Source organism: Capsicum annuum, chromosome 1 (assembly GCF_002878395.1).
Source record: "Capsicum annuum cultivar UCD-10X-F1 chromosome 1, UCD10Xv1.1, whole genome shotgun sequence".
Taxonomy (NCBI): domain Eukaryota; kingdom Viridiplantae; phylum Streptophyta; class Magnoliopsida; order Solanales; family Solanaceae; genus Capsicum; species Capsicum annuum.
This window is the reverse complement of record NC_061111.1, coordinates 212,129,782-212,136,231: the sequence shown is the minus strand read 5'-3', so window position 1 is coordinate 212,136,231 and position 6,450 is coordinate 212,129,782. Positions and strand designations below refer to the sequence as shown.

At 32.7% G+C, this 6,450-nt stretch overlaps 1 long non-coding RNA gene across 1 annotated transcript; it reads right to left on the bottom strand.

The window, feature by feature from the left end:
* Positions 1-2,094: 2,094 nt before the first annotated feature.
* LOC124896890 lies at positions 2,095-4,581 on the bottom strand. Its single transcript, XR_007053268.1, has 2 exons — positions 4,445-4,581; positions 2,095-2,660 (listed from the first exon to the last, which is right to left on the bottom strand). It is a non-coding gene; the product is annotated as an uncharacterized LOC124896890 (long non-coding RNA).
* Positions 4,582-6,450: the final 1,869 nt, after the last annotated feature.

Below are 6,450 nucleotides of genomic sequence, written 5' to 3'. Positions count from 1 at the left end.
GTGTTACATAACTTCATAAGTGTTCTTGTTTTATACTTAAACTTGTGTTGAAATTGTTGTGCCAAAATATAGATTTTATGTACTCGAAAACAACAAGTAGTAGAACAGATGATTGCAAAAGTTGTAACGCCAAAAGCCTGTTAAATCAGCCAAAGTTAAAGAATGAACTTATGTAGTTAATCTTCGTATGTGTTTGTAACTGTGAAATTTGAAAATGATAGTATGTTGGAGGGAGTTTAAGAACTAAATTAAACTCTAAGGTTTGCAGAGAAAGAGTTTGATTAAAGACTGTCAGAGCACTTCATGGCGAGGCGACCAACAACGTGGTGAACAATATTACCACAAAAACTATCACCATCCATTTCGAGTCTATCTCACTTGAAGCCATGTCTGATTTTTCCCAATTTAGAGCAGTCCATCCGTCATCATACTGACACGGATGTTGATGTTCTGGTGATCATCTATGGTTCACAGAAACAACTGCTTTGCAAATCTTAACAAGGGAACTGAAAAATGAGTCATAAATAGTACTATTAGCCGAGGAATGAGTAAAACTTTCGTCGTGGAGATAAATTATAAACAGGAACAATTTCTGTAGTGCTCAAGGGTTGCACGAGCTTTATTTTGCCCCAATCAGCCTCATCTTCAAGAGCAAACAGATAGGTTCGATTAATAAGGCTTGTTACATAATTAGATACATAAAAAGAATACCACATCTTGTAGAATTACTTACAACATCCACTCTTTTGAAGCATTTTGTACAACCTTGGAAGATCATATTCATGCGGCTTCTAAAATAAGCATCTGCATTAATTTCTAACCTACTCCCTCCATTTAATTTAGTTGGCCTTTTTGCTAAAAATATTTCTTTTGATTTAGTTGTCCCATTTATGAAATCAAGGAAATTTGTTTCAATTTAATTATCCATTTACTCAAATTTATATTTTCAAAACGTGATTATAATGCTAATTTGGTAAAATAAACTCCTAATAAATATTTTCTTAAGGAGAGTGTCAAGTCAACGAGGGCGAACTATTTAGAAACTGAAGGAGTAATTAAATGGTTGATTTTAATCTCACGTGTAAAATCACATGGGCTAACTTAGCTTAACCTGATTAACCAATAGTACTATCTATGTTGCATCATGACCTAAACTTCATGTTATAAGTTCAAATGATGTTGATCACTATTTCTAGCCTAATTGAATGGCTGGGATATAAAGTTTGTTCGTCTCAGTGATAGAATTAATCTATATCTATAAATATGAATATCCAAGGAGATGGACAGAACGCATAACCAATGCCCTTCAAAAAGAAGTCGATGTTGACTTGAATCTTTTCCCTCCAGGATGCGTCCTACGGGTTCTCAAAACACTAACTCACCAGAAACCAGAAACCTATACTCCTCAGCTCATTGGCATAGTACACTATCACCACTTAAGGCCAGGTCTACATTAAATGGAAAGGTACAAACTTGCTGTTATTAAGGACATTCTTAAGCCTACTTAAATCCTTGATTTTGAGTACCTTTTAATCAACAAACTCAGAGACAGCGACTTCATTGTTCATGCTTGCTAAAACCGCTTCATGGACATAGATAAGGAGATTTTAGGTTGGATAGTAGCCATAGATGGTCTATTCTTTCTTAACATCCCCTATTTAGTGTATGGCGATTACAGGGATGATGATCATGAAAATAATATTGAAGACTCCATTTTCAACCGAGAATTTATGATGCTTGAGAAGCAAATCCCCTTTGTGGTCGGGAGGCAAATTAGAAAGTTTCTATGCCTTTCTTCCCCTGAGCACAAAGAGATGATGAGTTAATATCCATGTTTTGGCGCTTGTGTGAAATGCATTGCCCACGTCCTTTTCTTCAAACAATGATTACCATAGAAATAACGCCAAAGAAACTTGGCCTCTTCATTTGTTCGATCTTATATATCATTGATCCTCAATGGTTGTATAGATTTTTCTTCGGTTCCTATTCAAATCCATCCATAACTATCAAACACGACAATAAAAATGAAGAAGACGATCAAGATCAAGATACTCATGAAGAACATCACTCATAACTTCGGGAGAATCTTGGAGGTTTTGAAGCCAAATAGGCCCAAGAAACGTGCAAAAATTTGTTAAGTCTGTTAACCGGGTTGTAGCAAATGTGCCATGGTCAATAATTTTGGGGCTATTTAGGAAATGTACAGAAAGAAATGGAGACAAAGAGAGCAAGGATACTAGAGCTATACAACATCCAAATTATGGTGTTATGCCAGAGTCGGATGCAGCCCAATCCAAGTGGATATCAATAAAAATAAATTTAAACAATCTTCTTCAACTTTATAAATTCCTATTATCACCATGAATGCTGACTCAGTAGTCATACTTAGAAACTTGATGGTCTATGAAGCTGCCATGTCGAAATTGAAGCTCCTATTTACCAGATCCATCAATCTAATGTGTGGGATTGCAGATGCAACTGAGGGTGTGAGGTTTCTTAGGAAAGCAGGTATTATCAAAGGGGATTTGACTGATTATAAAATTGCCACTTCAGTACCATGCTCTAAGGTCATTTGTGAGGTTTAGTGGATGCTCTAATGTGGAGATTGCCATGGAGAAAGTTAGCAAGTACTAAGACCGGGTGGCATCCACCTTCACAACCTCGTATAAAAAGCAAAGTTCTTTTTAATAATAATACAAACTTAAGGATGGTGAATAAAAGTGCACTTGTTGACACCTTTAACAAAAACGAATGGAGGAAAAGAGCAACACCAATGTGATAATACTGATGATCTTAAATAGAGTTCGAGAAGAAATGTAGTAAGATGCTAGCTTTTAGTATTCTTTATCAAATTTACCTAGTTTCTGATTTCTAGGATTGGAAAACAGGGACGATTTAAGCATTTGCAATATTCGATCAGATTAACGGTCAGGTCAGAAAATCGAAACTCTCTAAGCAATCTTGTCAATAAAGCTAAGATTCCATAAATTTGGATGGGATATCAGGAAAAGCAGAAGACGATGCAGTCTAGCTCTATGGGGTATCAGAAGAGATTTCCACTGACAATTTGAGTTTGCCGCAGGCAGATATTGTTGGCAGATTTGAAAATATAAAAGAGGTCATAATGTTAGAAGCAAGAGCGATTCAGCAGGACAAATGAATGAAAAGTGGCTACAACATACAATTTATTTTTTATCTAACTTTTATTGTATAACAGATGGACTGGTCGTACAAACTACAAAAGATAATTGTCTAGAGAGGTGTAAAACGTTAGAAGTAGAACAGATGAATAGAAATGTCTACAACTTACAAATCCTTTTTTGCTGGAGATAATACTCACTGCCAGATTATAATGCTAGAATTTTGTGTTTAGAATCTCACTTGTATGTCATGCCCTAATCATCAGATTTTTAATTTACAAAACTGATAGTCAATCAACAAAAGAAACAACCAACATGTTACCTGTACAGTGAAATAACATCCAATTTTTCTTAGTTACTTACGCTTCTGTTAAAAAAAAGTTTAACCATGTGATTCAAGTGTTCTCAGCATATTTCAGATATTGTTTCACCATTCCTCGGTAAAAAGTAGAGAAATTTTCACTAAAATCAACGATTTCACATAAAGTTTGCAGTTGAGATTCTACTGACATCACTAGACTAAGCAACAGTCGGATACGCAAGATACCAAGTTGTAGTATATTAAAGCAGCATGGTGTAATTCACCTCCTTGAAGCCTGAACTCCAAAGTAATAAAATGAATTAAAGTTCACAATAGATGATTCTTATATCCTAGATTTTACTACTAATGAATGAGTGCAGTCAATTTGCAGTAATGCGTAAATGATTGATGGATTTTACTCTCCTACATAGTACACATTCCTGACCAGGTGCAAAACCTATTTTCCATTAAAGGAACATTAAGTATTAGCAGTGAATTTTGTAGTAAAAATAATATGCCAAGAATATCTGACGTAAAAGAGAAGAATTAAAAAATGGCAAACCTTATTGAGGAATTGCCACTGAAAGAGTTTTTTTCTAGAGATTGGAACAATGGTTAGCGTTTCGCCAAGGCTACTACTAAAGATAGGAGCAAAAAGTTCTAGACTCAAGTCTGCAAATAAGCAGAAGCATAATATTCTACTCTGAAAGTGAAAAGCCAGATAAATAGCTACGTTAAATGTGCAGCAGTTCTGCAAAATCAAATAAGGAAGACATACAATACGAATTATATTAGTTGAAATACGAACTCGATTAGGAGCGAAGACATAGACGTTCAGATAAAAAGACTTGCAATTTGTGTTTTGGCCTAGCTTTAACAGAGGATGTAAATGGAAGAAACAACGACAATGACAGAAATTTGGACATAAAATAGAATGGAAATAAATTTTTTGAACCAAATGAAAAATCGTAAACCTCAAATTTTGGGAATTAACAGGGCATACCAGATAGATTTACAGAGAAGATGGAAGATTGTTGGTGTACTGCCATGGCATTTCTGCTTTTAAAGAGAGTAATCGATGTTATTATTGATATCTACTTGTTGAAGTGAAGCGTCTGAAACTATTTCGTTGGTGCCTCAGGCGAGTACAAAATAAAAGTATATATTTACACAAATTTTTAGTATTTCGTGTCAATATATACTTTTACTCGCCTGCAGTAAGTAATTTTAGTATAAATGAGATTAATATATATATATATATATAGTAATTGTTTTGTCGATATTTTGTGTAATTATATTTTTTTTTTCTGTACTCGCCTGTAATAAGTAATTTTAGTATAAATGAGATAAAAAACTCATTTTATATGAAACCAACCTTACATGTTATTATCTATAACTTTCTTTAATATCCATGATGTATGTAACTTTTATATATATAGTAATTGTTTTGTCGATTTTTTGTGTAAATATATATATTTTTTCTGTACTCACTTGTAGTAAGTAATTTTAGTATAAATGAGATTAAACAATCATTTGAATGTATAGGAATAGTTTTAAATAGGGTATATTCATTATATTGATAGTATTAATTTTTGTTATTTATTATTTAATTTGATATATCAAAAACAACATGCATTGCATTGTCCTCAATCATTTTTCTTTCCATTGATTTTCTTTTAAATAACTAAACTAAATTGCATTGTCCTCAATCATTTTTCTTTCCATTGATTTTCTTTTTAAATAACTAAACTAAAACGACGGTATCCTTATGTTATTTTTTAAAAAAGAAAAAAAGATTGATGTGTTAGGGATTAAACAAATCCCCAATTCCAAATGTGTGAAAATTGAAAGAGCAGAAATCACGAGTCATCTGCACATCTACTCACTACCTGCGGCCAACACCATCACGATTTCTTTATGTATTTACTTTTTTATATATTAATATTTTTAATCAAAATTTAGAGAAATTACATAATATCGCATTTGAATTTATCATTATTATCTAAAATCTCAACCTCTTTAAAATAATTACAAAATTCTGAATTTTAATTTATATCACAATACATTACTTAGGATCGCGATACATCACAAAACTGAAAAGATACATCATGGGACCGACTAAGTAATGTATCGCGGTCTTAAATAATGTATCTGGTCATTTTAAATTCAGAATTTTATTTAACTTTTAAAAAAGTGAGGATAAGGTGTAATTAGATAATAAATAGTTGGGATTTATGAAAATTATCGAGAAAAATTTGGTTCTACTACCATTCCGAGCCAATTATATCTTTAATCCAAACTAATACTACATACATTATTTTCTCTAATACCCGCAATTTTATGTGTTTGAATGCATGCAGCTCATTTGGCTCCTTGAGTGAATGGTGTTCGAGAGATATCAGCTGACGAATTAGGAATGAAATTATTTGACCCAAATATTAATTATTTAAATGGTGGAATTACTTGTGCTAGAAAATGCTATTATGATGAAATTGTGATGATGGTTGGCTTTGCAAAAAAATGTGCTTGGGATGTTTTGGCAAGTAGCCACATCTGTGGCCCAGAATTCGATCGATCGATTTACGAACACGAGTAGATAGGCAGCTAGAGGAGTTTTATTTTGAATTTGAAAGATTTCGTACCCATCTACAAATTGACTGGAAAAAAAAAGATTAGATAAATTGGGACAGAATAAAAAGGAATTTTAAAGTTAAATTAGAATTTAAAGGAAAAAGTGTCATGTATATTGAGACAGAGGGAGAACGTAGAAAGAAAAAAATCCCTAAAAATAATGGCAATAAACTATTATTCTTGATATACTGAGAAAACACAATGAAAAACTCGAGGATCTTACTTAATTCTCAAGTAATACATAATTCAAAATAATTAGAACAAAACAATATCGAACACACAATAAGCAAATTAAGCCGATTATTTCAACACACATGCATTAAACTATTGTTCTTGATATACTGAGAAAACACAATGAAGAACTCAAGGATCTTACTA